Below are 17,714 nucleotides of genomic sequence, written 5' to 3' on the forward strand. Positions count from 1 at the left end.
ACCTCTGAAGGTCTCTCTGTATGGTGGAACAACATGCAATGTGTGGTTTTCATGAGCAATAAAAAGAGCAGAAATGATGTCTATGTTGATCTATTTTTTAATTTTCTGTACAGGTTTCGATACTTTCGGAACCGAGGTGATGCAAAACCTTTTTTGTTGTGTGTATTTCGAACCATCTGCTTAATAGCTTGTTTCCCCGTCTGCGGAACGTAATACATGACTGATTCTGCTTATCAGGGACCCGGCAGTTTGTTTGTCGGTTTGTGGCCATATGTGACAGGTCAGGAATTCGTGTAAATGACGGGAATCCTATTTGCGTATTCGGTGATGGCGTAGGAGAATTTGATCGCCGAGACATCAACGTGAGTTCTCTATAATGCTCCTTGAACCACTTTATTACGGTCCTGGATCCGAGGAGCGTACAATTATTCTGTTGAAAGACGACATCGCCGTCGGGGGAGACATCAAGCACGAAGCGGTAGGGTTGTTCGCAGCGGTCAGACTGCCTTCGATTAATGCCACAGGTCCAATGCAAGCGCAGGAGTATGTCTCCCGTAGCATAATACTGCTGTCACCAACCTGCGTTCGGGATACGCTGCACGTTTCGAGCCGCCGTTCGACTCGATGACAGCGTATTCGGGGACGACCATCGGCCTATTGTCTCAAAAATGTGATTCACCCGAGGAACTGACACGTTTTTCATTGATCGAGGGTCGATTCCCGGTGTTCCCGCGGCCACTTCAATCGTAAATGTCTTTGAGTCAACATTTAATCACGTAGCGATGGTCTGCAGCGAATCTCCACGTTCATCAATATACGATGAACGATATGCTATGAAACACTTGCGCGTGCACTAGCATTGAGGTCTTTCGGCAGAGATGTCTCAGATCACCATTTATCCTACTTCACACAGTAGGCAGGAACCCCATGTTCTGTGAAGAGTCGTGGACATCCCACCATATAGTAGCTAGTGGTAGTTTACCTGTCCTACCTCTTTCCGTAGATGCTCACAAATGCAGTACCTGAACATTCGACCAGTTTCACCGTATTCGAGATATCTTTCACAGGCTCTGATTAATAATTGGTTCAAATGGCTCTGAGCACTATGGGACTTAACTTCTGAGGTCATCAGTCCCCTAGAACTTAGAACTACTTAAACCTAACTAACCTAAGAACATCACACACACCCATGCCTGAGGTAGGACCCGAACCTGTGACCGTAGCGGTCGAGCGGTTCCAGACTGTAGCGTCCAGAACCGCTCAGCCACACCGACCGGCTCTGATTAATAATAATCTGCCCGTTATCATAGTTGCTTATCTCAATGTATTTCCCCATTTGAAGCCCATAACTTCGCTAGGGGCTCTCCCATACGTGTCTGCTCCGCGTCATTTGGCCGCAAGCCACCAGATGACACTTTTGCTTACCAGTGTATAACATAAACAAGAAAATAAAGGAAAATAGGAGAAAATATAAGGAACATGTAGAGTGTATGGGTGGGGAAAAGTTCCCGATAAAGGCTCATAATTATAAATCACTGGAAGAAAATATGTAAGAAGACCATGTAAGAGACGGGTCAGTTTCAGTAAGCGTTATGAGAAACCTAGGAATGGTACCACAACCCCATATCGCTGTCCTAAGGACCACAAGGAGGACTTTTCACTTATTACAACGCGAGCTCATCCTGCGGTCCATTCGTAAATGGAAGAAACATAGGTAGGGGGACAATGGGAATTGCCTTTTGTCATGTGGGGGAGAATGTTGAACCTTGGAACACGCTTCCAGCTCTCCCTTTTACCCAGCTCTGTAACGGAAGTTAAATCTATTTTATTTCTTCATTCTGATTTAATAGCATTCGCTTTATGTGTGCTGCAGTCTTTTTCTGAAACGACGAAAGCTACAGCGGAAACATAAGGTTTTTCAAATTGTGAAAAACTGTTCCAAGGTTCATGTAGTCATGCATCTAGGAACGAATATTCTATTCATTTGTTACAGTCGAGAAAATCTTTTCAGCGCTGAATTTAGTACTCTATATAGGACATTATTATTCTACTACACAGCAATTATCAGTAAGTGAAATCAAATTAAGAAGAAATATTATCAAAAATCAGTCACAGAAAGAAGTGATTTGTAATAGAAGCTATAGGTAACTTATGTAAAGTTCCATTTTCTAGACAGGGAAAACTCCTGTCCCTTCTTCGTATCAGCATTTTCCCAGTGTTTTCCATACATTCTTTCCTAGCCGATTGTATGGAGAACCTTTACTTACTTACTTACTTTATCAATTCATATAATTTGCAATATTCTTCTGTAGCACCACATCTAAGATGCTTCTGTTCTCTCCATTTCCGGTTTTTCAACAGTGCACGGGTCAGTACTGTACAATGCTGTTCTCCAAACGCACGCGCTCAGAAATTTCTTCCTCAAATTAAGACCTATATTTGATAGTAGTGGACTGTTGACCAGGAAAGCCCTTTTTGCCAGTGCTCCATGCTCCGACCGTCATGGCTTATTTTGCTGCCTAGGTATCGGAATTTCTTAACTTCATCTGCTTCGTGATCATCAATCACGATGTCAAATTTCTCGCTGTTCTCATTTCTGCTACTTCTCATTACTTTGGTCTTTCTTCGATTTACTCTCAATCAGTATTCTGTACTCATTAGGCTGTCAATTTCGTTAGCAGACCCTGTAATTCTTACTCACTTTCAATGAAGATAGCAAAGTCATCAGCGAATCTTATCACTGATATAGCCTTTCACCTTAAATTTTAATACCAGTCTTGAACCTTTCCTTTACTTCCGTCATTGGTTCCTCGATTTGCAGATTAAACAGTAGGGGCGAAAGGTTATATTCCTGTCTTACACCATTTTTTGTCCGAGGACATCGTCCTACGTCTTCCACTTTTATTGTTCCCTCTTAGCTCTTGCATATACAGTATATTACCCACCTTTCCCTACAACTTACCCCTGCTTTTGTCAGGACCTTTTCACATTGCCGAACGCTTTTCCTAGGGCGACAAATCTTATGAACTTCTCTTGATTTTTCATTAATCTTGCTTCCATTATCAACCTCAATGTCAGAACTACCTCCTGGCACCGTTACTTTTCCTAAAACCAAAGTGATCGTCATCTAACAGATCCTCAAACTTCTTTTCCATTCTTTTGTACACTCCTGGAAATGGAAAAAAGAACACATTGACACCGGTGTGTCAGACCCACCATACTTGCTCCGGACACTGCGAGAGGGCTGTACAAGCAATGATCACACGCACGGCACAGCGGACACACCAGGAACCGCGGTGTTGGCCGTCGGATGGCGCTAGCTGCGCAGCATTTGTGCACCGCCGCCGTCAGTGTCAGCCAGTTTGTCGTGGCATACGGAGCTCCATCGCAGTCTTTAACACTGGTAGCATGCCGCGACAGCGTGGACGTGAACCGTATGTGCAGTTGACGGACTTTGAGCGAGGGCGTATAGTGGGCATGCTGGAGGCCGGGTGGACGTACCGCCGAATTGCTCAACACGTGGGGCGTGAGGTCTCCACAGTACATCGATGTTGTCGCCAGTGGTCGGCGGAAGGTGCACGTGCCCGTCGACCTGGGACCGGACCGCAGCGACGCACGGATGCACGCCAAGACCGTAGGATCCTACGCAGTGCCGTAGGGGACCGCACCGCCACTTCCCGGCAAATTAGGGACACTGTTGCTCCTGGGGTATCGGCGAGGACCATTCGCAACCGTCTCCATGAAGCTGGGCTACGGTCCCGCACACCGTTAGGCCGTCTTCCGCTCACGCCCCAACATCGTGCAGCCCGCCTCCAGTGGTGTCGCGACAGGCGTGAATGGAGGGACGAATGGAGACGTGTCGTCTTCAGCGATGAGAGTCGCTTCTGCCTTGGTGCCAATGATGGTCGTATGCGTGTTTGGCGCCGTGCAGGTGAGCGCCACAATCAGGACTGCATACGACCGAGGCATACAGGGCCAACACCCGGCATCATGGTGTGGGGAGCGATCTCCTACACTGGCCGTACACCACTGGTGATCGTCGAGGGGACACTGAATAGTGCACGGTACATCCAAACCGTCATCGAACCCATCGTTCTACCATTCCTAGACCGGCAAGGGAACTTGCTGTTCCAACAGAACAATGCACGTCCGCATGTATCCCGTGCCACCCAACGTGCTCTAGAAGGTGTAAGTCAACTACCCTGGCCAGCAAGATCTCCGTATCTGTCCCCCATTGAGCATGTTTGGGACTGGATGAAGCGTCGTCTCACGCGGTCTGCACGTCCAGCACGAACGCTGGTCCAACTGAGGCGCCAGGTGGAAATGGCATGGCAAGCCGTTCCACAGGACTACATCCAGCATCTCTACGATCGTCTCCATGGGAGAATAGCAGCCTGCATTGCTGCGAAAGGTGGATATACACTGTACTAGTGCCGACATTGTGCATGCTCTGTTGCCTGTGTCTATGTGCCTGTGGTTCTGTCAGTGTGATCATGTGATGTATCTGACCCCAGGAATGTGTCAATAAAGTTTCCCCTTCCTGGGACAATGAATTCACGGTGTTCTTATTTCAATTTCCAGGAGTGTATGTTATTCTTGTCACCAATTTGGATGTATGAGCTGCTAAGCCAATTGTGCAATAATTATCGCACTTGTCAGTTCTTGCAATCTCCGGAATTGTGTAGATGATGTTTTTCCGCAAGTCAGATGGTATAGTGTCATACTCATACATATATTATACAGCACATAAACGAGTAGTTCTCATAAACGGCAGAAAACGCCGGAAACCGCGTATGATAACTTCTAGTGCGCATATTTCATGCGATTCTAAAATCATATAATATGTGACATTTTTCTCATTATATGTCCCTCGGATCTATTCGAATTTATTTATATGCTCTGAAGTTCGTAATTTAGATTAGTCACTAACATTTTACACTGATCATATGTGTCAAACTGCAATGTAGCGGAACACGTCAGTTATTGGACTAATTTAATATATCACCTCTGTTAAAACATTGCTGTATGTTATCTCAGACTAAAATTCAAGAGTTCATAAGCGAGGTAGTCAAATATTTGATTGCATATTTTTCCCGTTTCCGTGTTAGAAGGAAGTTTCGTTCTTAGACTTCGTAGTTTTTTATACTTCCATTCCTATGTTGTCTTTCATATTTGTCATCTGGACATTGTTGCTAGTAAGAAAAGTGGGTAGCCACACATCGACTTAGGCCTATACCCTCCTTCGGTCTCTTGTCAGTTAGGTTCTTTCTAAGAACACTGTTCTTAAGCTGTTTTACACACCCGCAAGTCGTACACCATCCCTTTTACACATGTTGAACAGTCCGCTCTGGTACACCAATAGATCTTTTGAATCCATTCATTGCGTGGACTTAGCCAAGTCGAAACATCTTTGCAGAAATCCAGTCCATGATCTGACGTCAACGACGGGCTGCGCCACATCTTCGATATTCATGATGAAATTAAAGTAGTGACTGTGTATATGAATCACGAATGTAAGCGACAAGCTATAGACACATAACTAAGGCTTGAAAAACATTCTTTCTTGCCATGGTTATTCAATGACTTTTCCACGGTACAAGGGACTAGCAATAGTAAGAAAAGTATCTGTGAAGGAGGTAATATAGATATTATGACGTCTTCTCTGGAGGTATCTGAAGTGTAGTCTTATCCGGAAATAAAACATTCACAAGAAAAAATTCTTGAACTAAGAAAAGAACTGTATTTCTGAAATGTGGTGCTACTGGAGAAACGAGATTCATGGCATAATTTGACTAAAAGAAGGGGGTCGGTTGTTAGGAATCGTCACTTCGGTGCTGTAGAAAAGTGTGGGGAGTGAAAATTGCTGAAGTAGAACAAGTCTTGACTATAGTAAGCGGTGAACTGGGTGGAGGTTGCAATAGTTATGCAGAGATTAAGAGGCCTGCACGGGATATAACAGCGGGGAAAGGTTCGTCAACCTAGTGTTCGGACTGAAGACCATAAGCATGACAAATTTAAACAGTTATACGCGGCAACAGCCGTAAAATGTAAGTGAATAACTTTTTGTGTTCTTTTAACGCTAAAAGTTGGCAACACATGCTGACTTATTGCGTAAAGCAAATGGAGAGCAACAGCTGTAAGCGTGGCGTGGCCAAATGTTGAACGTTACTTTTATTCCGAGGCGCTATGAGGGACGCCAGGAACGGAAGAGGAGAAATACAGCCGAGGTGTCCGTCATGGATGAGGCTGCAGGGCTTTTCCACTCTCGTGATTCGCTTCCACCTGGGAAATTCCAACAGTTTTCTGGCTTGCGCTATCCGCGGACCCAGTAGCTTAACGTTTTAGTTGAACCCTCGCAGAGGCGTCGTTACAAACTTAAAAGGTCACGCTTGATAGTTGAAGCATGAGACCCTGATGTGCACAAGCTGTTTTAAAACTAAAGAAAGTAAAAGATGTCTCAAGGCCTCATAAAAATGGCTGGACGCTGTAGGGCAACACGGGTTCTACACAGCAAGTACACACGACGACATATTAGCAGACAACACAGTAATACCGTGTGCCATCGCCTTTGCCTTGATAGTGGTTTCAGTTTAGCAAGGAAGAGAGTTCACAAGTTTCCTCATGTGCGCCATACCCATGTGAAGCCAGTCACTGATAACTAAATACCTTAGAGCTACCAAATTAGGAGGGGGGGTAATGATTGCTAAGTTTCAGGTGTTGTTCCAAACGGTCCCAGACATTATCTGTGGGATTAGGACAGGGCGATTTATACAAACAAGTGCTGCGAGATAGAATGCCCGTGTAATCGGCAAATCGGGAATGTACGCGTGTAGGCCTGTGAAGGTGAGTGTTGTCTCCTGGGAGGACGGGAGCGGACGGTGTATATCTTCTTCTTCTTCCTTAGCGTTTGTCCCGTGTGCTGGCGGGGTCCGCTGTTTAGCCTCGTTGTCGCCACTTCTTGCGATGTTGTGCCTCATCATGGTTACGGCCTGATATCTTGAGGCAATACTTGGTCATCTAGGAAAATTAAACATCCTGGTTTATGTTCACAATCAATGGACTTAGGAGGAGACGTGTGGAAAATAGCAATACCTTAAAAGCAAGAAAATCTCGAAAAGTTCAAAGTTCTCAAGTCAATGTAACTACATTTAGCACAAATGTTAAGAAATGTTATATGTATACACACATCAAATTTCATGCTTATTGGCGTTGTAGTTTTTTAATTAAAGACAGTCGATATGTTTTTAACAACTTGAGTGCAGATGTTAAAAAAAAATGGCTCGAAGCACTATGGGACTTAACATCTGAGGTCATCAGTCCCCTAGACTTAGAACTACTTAAACCTAACTTAACCTAAGGACATCACACACATCCATGCCTGAGGCAGGATTCGAACCTGCGACCGCAGCAGCAGCTCGGCTCCGGACTGAAGCGCCTAGAACCGCTCGCCCACAGCGGCCGGCTGCAGATGTTCCTCTTTTTAAAAATGTATGCAGCGAAATCAATGCATTTTTGATAGCTTTGACACATCGTTATTAAAAATATTCTGATATCTTATTTTGGTGGATTTTTGCAGCTCTCCAACAATCTGTGAAAAAGATGAACCAAATTTTATGGCTTTTCTCTTACATTAATGCCTCATTGTAGTATGATATATATATATATATATATATATATATATATATATATATATATATATATGTATATATATATATACATGCTTGTATACAGAGAAACAGAGAATACATGAGAGCCTGGATGTATGAGACAAACCACTCCACATTTGCAGAGCACCTAAGAGCACATGGTCATAAACCAACAGTTATAGAAGAAGGCATGAAAATAGAATAAACAACAAAAAACACCTGCTAACCCTACAAGAAAATTTCGACTTACAGAAAAGCAAAGCAGAAAAGAAAACACAGCTGTATGATACATATACCAAACAACTCATTGTATATACTAATATGTGAAATAGAGTAACACTGCAAAAGAAGACTATAATAATAATAGCAATAATAATAATACCTCCCAACGCCTTTCCACCCACAGGTCCATGAAACTCTCGACAACACATTTAAACCAAAACTCAAATCAAATGGAATACAAAAAATTCCATGCATGTATACTCTCTCTCTCTCTCTCTCTCTCTCTCTCACACACACACACACACACACACAGAGAGAGAGAGAGAGAGAGAGAGAGAGAGAGAGAGAGATGAACATGACAGAAATAAATAGACGTTTTCGGTACATACTTCTTTAAATTGGCAACATGTACGTGTACGTGAAAAAGCCAAACAGAATGAGATACACAGTAAACGCAAAGTTGTTATGCCTACATTAGTGTTATGTTCATGTTAGTGAAAGAAGACTGACGGTGCATCACAACAACAACTGCAAAAAAATGTAAAGATGAAAGAAAAATATTCGAAACACAAAAATATGCTTACGTTTCGTAAATAGAGCGGTAGTGCGACCTCCAGTTGATCAGATGAGAGAAAACACCGATGCCAACTAAAAACAGGAAGAACCGTAAGTAGTCACTTATTTTCATAAAAAGCGATAAGTGAATTGTTTTATAATCTACGAATAATACATATCAAAACAAAAGTCTATCATAACTGTGTCATTAGAGATCGCACTGACGATGTCTTCAAGTGGAAAAAGGCGAAACGGTGTGGCTATGCAAAAGTGTGGAGGTAAAAAGTCTGTTTCCGAAGTGCGGAGCAGTGAAAACTTAAATGGTTGTTTTGGCGGATGTTTAATATGGGCAATCTATGTGTATGGCATTTGTTGGGCACAGTAAAAATGCAGCAAGTGTCATTCACATAACATCAAGAGTACTGTGGGCCCTTGTTATTGGCTATGGTATGGCAAGAAGATCAATCTATGCCCTATTTTACCGCTAAATGAAGCCACTCGACAAACCAATGGCATCATAAAGTGCAGTAAGATCTAGACTTTTTATAACTAGAAGTGTAATAGGCTGACCAGCGTAGTTGGAATTTTATTGGTTAAATAGTATTATTTTCGTGCATGTTGTCACGTAAATACTTTTCCTAAGTCGTTATCCAGGTAGCATCCATCCTATCCCTTTGTACGAACCGAGATAATCAGAAAAAGAAGTGAACATTAATTTCTTAGAATATCAAAACATAATTTTTCAAACTTTTGGATAATTACGTAACAATGAAATCATTGGCTGTAGTACGAATAATGTCTGAAATAGAATGATGCAAAAGCCACTATTGATTCATTTGTTGAAAATAGAGTAACTTTCATAGTAAAAAATTGATAGTAAAACTTTACGTAAAATGGACACTGGATTTCACTGTCAAAGCACAGTTTCTAATTTATAGCTTGTGGCATAATTTATAACTTTTATTACAAAGAAACATCAGAGTAACTGCTAGGTAAATGACAGTCCTTACCAATGAGTAAATTCATACAGTCTTTCAGCTTGCTACAACTACGACAGTTAGTGTTACGTAACCAAAAATTTTCTGTCCGCAGCCAGTAAACAACCTTATTTCAACTGAGCTTTGAAAATTAATATTATAAGTTGCATGTGTTTGCTATTTGATTATTATATGACTTCTGTGACATGCGTGGTGTGATGTACTTGAAAGTGTGCGTTAGGTACTATTGCTACGTCATGACGCCAATAACTATTCTTACGTAACATAGCTTACGAGTATAAAGTTCAATTTCATTATTCTTGTTCCGGCGAGGAACTGGCGACCTTTGGTTCTTTTCATTAATGGTACACTTTGGAAACCTTTTTTCCAAATTTTCCACTAAGTACTGTCAATTAAAAATTAGTTTACGCAATAAAAATATATAAAGTTAATCGAAGTTCGTTTCTAATCGTCATTGCTGAAGTGCTCAGCAGTGGCGATTCGGTTATAACTTCATCTACTTCTCTCGGTTTTGCATTATTCTTCAGAGTAGATGCCTTTTCCCCACAGATTAGAGACTTTAGGTACACAGTCATATAAAAAAGCCTAATTAGCTGGAGAGGTAGGGGGGGTTATATTCTGTACAACGGCCTTCACGAAGTTCGCGAACTGACACTGCATATCAGTCTAACTGATCTTTTGTGTTCCAAGAAGGTTCTCGGTGTGTGGACAGTTGCCCCAAAATGTTAAACAATAGGCGATAATACGAGGAGCGTTCAATAAGTAGCACTCCGTCTTCAGGCCACAAGTGGCCCATCGGGACCATCCGACCGCCGTGTCATCCTCACTGAGGATGCAGATAGGAGGGGCGTGTGATCAGCACACCGCTCTCCCGGTCATTATGATGGTTTACTTTGACCGGAGCCGCTACTATTCGGTCGAGTAGCTCCTCAATTGGCATCATGAGGTTGAGTGCACCCCGAAAAATGGCAACAGCAAATGGCGGCTGGATGGTCACCCATCCAAGTGCCGGCTACGCCCGACAGTGCTTAACTTCAGTGATATCACGGGAACGGGTGTATCCACTGCGGCAAGGCCGTTGTCCACTCAATAAGTAATGGAAATTTTTTTTTCTTGGCCAACTTCGGTTGAAAAATGTCTAATCTGTCAGTCATTTTTGAATTTCTCGCTCCAGCCTTTTTCAGTAAGTTTCAATAGGTGGCGGGGCTATACGTAGCCTTCAAAACGGCGTCTGCAACGGAGGTGCGTTCCAAGCAGGGACCTGTCATTGAGTTTCTTTTGGCGGAAAAGAAGAGCACCACAGATATTCATAGGTGCTTGCAGAATGTCTATGACGACCTCAGTGAACAAAAGCACGGTGAGTCTTTGCACAAGGGATCTTGTCACCATCGGAACAAGCTCGAGCAAACGTGTCCGAGCTCCCGCATGCCGGCCAACTGCACATAGCTGTGACTCCTGCAATGTCGGAACGTACGAACAGTTCATTCGAGATGAGCGATGGATAAAAATCAAACACTTTGCTGCACAACGTTTTACCTCTGTTGGCAGTGCTGACACACCCGTTCACCAGTTCGGGCACACAAAGGTGTGTGGCCTCTGGGTCCATCGCCGCCTAACAGAAGACCATAAAGAGGAAGGAAAGAGCATCCACAAAGATCAGGGAAGGACCATTTATGAGGAATTGTTTGCGCTTTACGAGACTGATCGTGACAATTTTTCGTTGAACATCGTCACAGGCGATGAAAGATGGGTTCATCACTTCGAACTGGGAACAAATCGTCAATCCATGGAGTGGCGTCATAGTTCCTCCGAAGGAAAAGCCGCTCCATTACCCGGTAAAGTCATTGCAGCGGTCTTCTGGGACTTTGAATGGGTTATTTTGTTCGATATCTTTCCTCATGGTGCAACTATCAACTCAAAAGTGTATTGCGCCGCCCTCAAGGATGTGAGAAAAACGACTCCATCGTGTTCGTCGCCACAAAAATGCAAACGAACTTCTCGTTCTTCATAACATTCTAAGATCTCAATCAAGTCTGCGCACCGCCGATGAGCTCAAAAAACTTAAAAGCGGTTGATCGTTTCCTTTTTTACAGGTTACTATCCCTTGCTGTAGGTGCTGTAATTTTGATATTTTTCTAAACCAGCAAGGTGAAACAGAGGCCACTACTTCCACCACATCAAGTGGATTTAATGCTCACGTACTCACACTGAGCCGTGAACACTTCCCAGTTTATCAATGGGGAATAGTTGAAAACTATTATAGTTCTTCATTATTCTAGTGTGACACTAAGGGTGACGTAAAGAAAGGGAGAATGTAAAGATTAAAGGACTCATTTATTTAACAGTTGAAAATTGAACAATTATATAATCAAATGGGGGTGGGGGAAGAAAGGATTGAGTTCATCAGCCTGCCCCAGCGTACGTTCATAATAAGCCACTATGGCAGGAGAAAAGGAATTTTGGGAACGATCGCCGTATTATCAAATGGAGTTCAATTTACTAAAGGAAGGGGTTGCAGGCCTGCAACGAAAGCCACCATGAACCAGCCAAGAAAGATGCTACTTGGGGGTGAATTGCTAGATAGCCCCCTGTAATAAAGGAATAAAACCAGCAAGATGCGTAACTATTCATACAGGCGATACTAGATAACTTTGGCTCGCGGTCCGACTACGTTAATGAAACATGAAGGGGCGCCAGACACCACGTGTCGTAGGACAAAGAGCACAAGTTTTGAAGCTAGGAGGACCTAAATTCTGAGTCAAATTTTGCACGGGAGAGCTGAAGGAGCTATTGCCAGACGAAGCGGAAAAGTGAGCATGAAAGTGCCGAACTACAAGCTACTGTAACTAACCAACACATCGCGCACGTTATGCTCAACTGTACAAGGAAAACCTACCCGGAAAAATTGCGTAACCCGTAATGTAAGGAACGCACGTCAGTAAAATGACCTGTAAGGTCAGGGCGGCAGGGTGCGAAGCTACAGTGCACGTCGGCGCTCATGCTCACGGAAACTCAATCTTCTGTAAGCAGCACCTCCAGACTCACGCACGGTCACACTAAAACTGCCCACTGCCCCTTTTCCACTATCTACCCGCGGAGGGCGGTTGCGCGCCCACGCACGAAAAACCGGCGCGCACCTGAACTGGCCAATCGGAAGGCCGGAATCTCACAGGGAGGCGAACTCGCGACGTTAAAATCGAGCAGAAATAGCAGTTACAAGGTTGGTAAGGAAGGGTGAGGAACTGAGGAGAAACTCTGGTGACTACTGAACGCTCAAACGACGCCACGTGCTACCCTGGCGATCGGAAAAAGGATGGGAAACGGGAAGCCATCATGGCTGCTAGGAAGACTGCTGCCCTCGCCTATAAATAAAGAAAATTCCTAGCGCCAAGTTCCTCTCACAGATCAGTGTGAGGCCAACTGTAAACATCGTCAAATAAATTAGGCAACCCACATAAATTATTAACAGGGCCTGAATTATTATTTTACCGAATACCAGAATGCTGGGATAAGAAATATGAAATACAAGCACTGAATGGTGAATGAAGTGCACGCCTTTCAAACTTCAGAAAATGGTTCAAATGGCTCTGAGCACTATGGGACTTAACATCTGTGGTCATCAGTCCCCTAGAACTTAGAACTACTTAAACCTAACTAACCTAAGGACATCACACACACACCCATGCCCGAGGCGGGATTCGAACCTGCGACCGCAGCAGTCGCGCGGTTCCGGACTGAGCGCCTAGAACCGCTAGACCACCGCGGTCTGCTTTCAAACTTCATTGGGCTGTTCTTCCTCATACATATTACAGCCAGGACCTGGCAGCTTCTGTCTTCCATCTGTCTGGTTCAATGAAGCAGTAGTGGACGATGGGAAAATCGTTGATGCAAGAAGATGTTAGCTCCGACGTCGACCAGCAAAGTCGTACCATGCGGGCATAAAGGCACTCCCAGCACGTTGGCGTAAGGCCGTCGCATTGGACGGAGATTATGTTCAAAAATAGGGTTTTGTAACCGAAAGAGTGAGGAATAATATGGTATATTGGGGTCCTCAATAAACCCAACCAGTTTCAGAAAAAGAGTATGTTGCCCTTCTAAAATAAAAATAAATTAAAGGAACATTCGCCTTTCATTGGCGAGACTTCGTAGACTATTCTTATAGTGGAGATAAGAGTATTCAGTGTCTTCACTAGTACGCGATACTTCCACCACGTACAGAACAGCACTACAACGTTAACAGTCGCACCAGATGGTAGTTGTGAGTACCACATTCTTTATTTTATATGCCATGACATGTTGGATGTATTTCGCATTTGATTTGGCGCAATTTCTTAGAGTTTTTATCTACTACCTTTCGATCAGAAGAAGAGCATCACAGACAGAAGTCGATAATCAGTACATGTACATTTGCGATCAAGCACCGAGACGAAAGAGCATTAAAATCAATATCCCCCTTTTAATTTTTTTAGTTTTTTTTATTGTGGCGATGTCGCAACTCACTAACCTCCCAGGAAACCTTTTTATCAACCTTCAGTCGTAATAATTTAAAATAATTGACTTCACCAACTGTTTGTGCAGATTAGGAGAGTTAAATTTCGCTTTTTCAAGAATTCAGAGTCAGATTTTGTTTTGTTGCAGTTAAGCGCCAGCCTGAACTCTGGAAGCAACGTGCTACTACCTATTGTGTTACATTAAGTTACACGTGTATTACAACGCTTGCCATCTTGAAAGATACATTTCAAGAAAAGCAATGAATCCAGAGCAGAAGCCTGTGGCATCCCCGCTTCACATAATCGTAGCAAGATTATATCTCCTCCCCGTTTGAAGGCTCTTTGGAACTGACCACAGAATATTCTTATGTATGGAGTGAGCATCCGGATGCACAGAACGAGAATTCTGCCTGCAACACCCCCTGAAGTTCAAGTCAAGTGATTTTGCGACAGCGAATTTTAGCCCGTATACCATTTTGCATATTTGGAGTGTAATTACTTCCCTGCCACAGACAGATCGCCTTCAGAAGTACAGTGAAACTCCGTATATGCGTTTTACTGACATCTTAACAATTTGATATCAGGAACCGAAGTTGATTTATAGATGTTGTTATACTTTTTCGCCACAATATCATAGTTCAGATTCCATTTACTTACGTTTTTTCAATAACGGGATGAGAAGTGACAGCCAACAATGTCTTTTTTTACGTTTTCTGTTGGACTTATTCATATTGTCGAACCTTTGTTTCCATCCATTACGTTACAGTGACAATGTACACGGCGCTGAAGAATGGCGAAAAACAACCCATTTGTAATTATGAAATTTTTCCAATAAACATGGTAAGCGATTTGTACCTCCTGCTTGTCCATTACTATTTTCAGTTTTTCTTTATTTACTCTTCTGATTTTTATAGACATATAAAATATGTATAAAATTGTTTCGCCATCTCACCACAAAGTTGGCAACGGCCTTGCCGCAGTGGATACACCGGTTCCCGTGAGATCACCGAAGTTAAGCGCTGTTGGGCGTGGCCGGCACTTCGATGGGTGAACATCCAGCCACCATGCGCTGTTGCCATTTTCCGGGGTGCACTCAGCCTCGTGATGCCAATTGAGGAGCTACTCGACCGAATAGTAGCGGCTTCGGTCAGGAATACCATCATAACGACCGGTAGAGCGGTGTGCTGACCCGACGCCCCTCCTATCCGCATCCTCCTCGGAGGATGACACGGCGGTCGGATGGTCCCGGTGGGCCACTCGTGGCCTGAAGTCGGAGTGCTTTCACCACAAAGTTAAAACCATAAACAAAGCACAAAAAATAGAAAATACAGGAGCAATGCTCGAGTTCTGGAGCAATAAAGGTGACAGCGAACAGTATTTTTCTACGATTTTCTGTGGAACTGATTCATATTGACGAATCTGTTCCGATTAGACACAAGTGATTGGGAACCTGCTTAAACTTGAGGGAATTAATGAGGTTGTCATTTACAAATTCCATCTACTTTTGAACACAGACTGATACGTACTCTGTCAGTTTACTCGAACACACTTGCAAATTTATCTTAGCACTTGTCTCGTAAACAAGTGGCCATAAAATTGCAGAAATTATCTCTACAACACGAAACTTTATAATATTGAGTCTCGATATTTTTCAACGTATATAGTGCCCATATCAATACGAAATTCGCAATTATACATCTGTTGTATATACCTATGAAAAGTAACTGGTCCTTCTCTCACATCCTTTGTAAGCTACTTATGTAAACCGCTAGCTCGCTGGTCTACAGTGATAGCTATTTCTATTTGTAGGTGTAAGCTACACGTCGTAACCTTATCGATGATAATGGACTGAATCGAACCATATTAAGTACCGAATTGCATCCACACTTGGCAAATATCTGCGGTTAAGCTACCATCAAAAGACAATTTTTTTATAATAAAATTTACAGGGTCGCCACCAGCCCAAGCCGTTCCTAACATACAAGAATGACTGAACTGGAATTAATTCAAATTTGGAATTCAATGGAAACAATGAAGTAGCAGGACACACAGTATTATCCTTTACGGCATATTTATTCGTTAATAAAGGTTTTTGAAATAGCGTGCACATCCCTTGGGTACACTTAGCTGGTGCCTGAACATGAATTACATTAATCTGTTTTCGATAAGTGAAATTATATTGTACAATTTAACTGTTGTGATTAATGGAAAAGGTGAGGAAAGGGAAACTGGAAACATCCTCTCAATCATTTAATCTAGATTCACACGACAGAGAAAGATCACAGGAATAACCGACCACCTTTACAAACATGCACTAATTTGCAAAGAAGTTTATTTCCGTTGCAAGATTTTGTCAGCGTAAGTACATGAGATAGGAAGCCGTGAGCCCACGTGCAAAGAACGCAGTTCACCACGTGGTGAATTGGGTCACACATTTATGGTTTCAAAGAAGAATTTAAGTGGAAAGCACAAATACAAGAAGCGTTTCTTTTCTTAGGGAACGACTATAAAATGAATTTTCCACTACAACGGGAAACTAAATCACCATGGCAGAGAACCTTCCGATCATTCAAGGTACACGTGGTCCGTTAAGAATTAAACCATTACAAAAGTTCGCCTTAATTCACGAAAATACGTTTCAACGAATTTATCCCGCACAAAACAGATTAAATTAGCACTGGAAAAACCTATCGGTATGCAGTAGGAAGCGGAAACGTACATGGATTACCAAACCCGTAGTACAATACGAACACAAGCATATACTATCACCAAGAAACCACAAAAAAAATAAGACCACTCACGCAAAACACACAATTAGTCTCACATTGGCACGAGATATAAGTTCACTAGCTGTTCGTAATCATGTTCAACAGTGGATGCTCGACACGACGATGTCCCAAAGGAACAAAGCCAATTTCCTCCACAACTATTTTTAAACACGATCATGACCTATTATTAACCAATTGTACCACAGTCCGAGCAGAAATTCGTAAGGATTCAGTTGGGCTGAACGACTTAAATATTCCAACGAATTTAACATAGGACAATCGCGAATAACACTACCTCCTACTTTGTCAATAGTACTAGAAGCCTTGCTTAGGAGCTGCGAACCGTACTCACCAACGGCCTGGAGAAGAGTGCCTGCTCTGCACAAAGCTCCTAGCAACCCCCTGGCTGAGACGGAAGCGACCAGAGCGATCGTTTCCGCCACCAACCTGACAAACACACAAATCTCGGGACAAAAGCGATGAACCTCGGATGAACCTCTTTGCTCAGGTAAGCAATTCTAAGTTGGTGAGCCTGTGAACCCTGCCAAACGGCAGGCACTCATCTTCTGTTCCCAGCAGAGGACAACCAACTAGCTTCCACCACAAAATAAGCCCCAAAAGATACGTAAAACACCCATTCACTCACATTCAACCACACATAAGGCAACATAACGCAGGGGCATGATAAATATGGCTCATGATTTCACGTAGAACATAAAATTAGAATACAATACATTGAAATACTAGTCCAAGGCACCGTTTTCTTGCCTTTTACGTTGGATATATAGTGAATTACTTTCAGTTCCATTGGTCAGTCTTTTGGGAAAGTTGATAAGCAAAATCGCAACTACGCAGTGGATCAAATGAGACGTAACTGAATCATATGAGGCAAACATGTATGAAAAGTCTCGACAGAGACGTTTCAACTTCTCTTTAAGTCCGTAGGAACGACAGTGCGACATATCTGTTACTAAAACTCAAACATGCGTAAACGCATATAAAATAAGGCGAATACATGTAATATCGAAATTTTGC

This window comes from Schistocerca nitens, unplaced genomic scaffold (genome assembly GCF_023898315.1).
Source record: "Schistocerca nitens isolate TAMUIC-IGC-003100 unplaced genomic scaffold, iqSchNite1.1 HiC_scaffold_375, whole genome shotgun sequence".
Taxonomy (NCBI): domain Eukaryota; kingdom Metazoa; phylum Arthropoda; class Insecta; order Orthoptera; family Acrididae; genus Schistocerca; species Schistocerca nitens.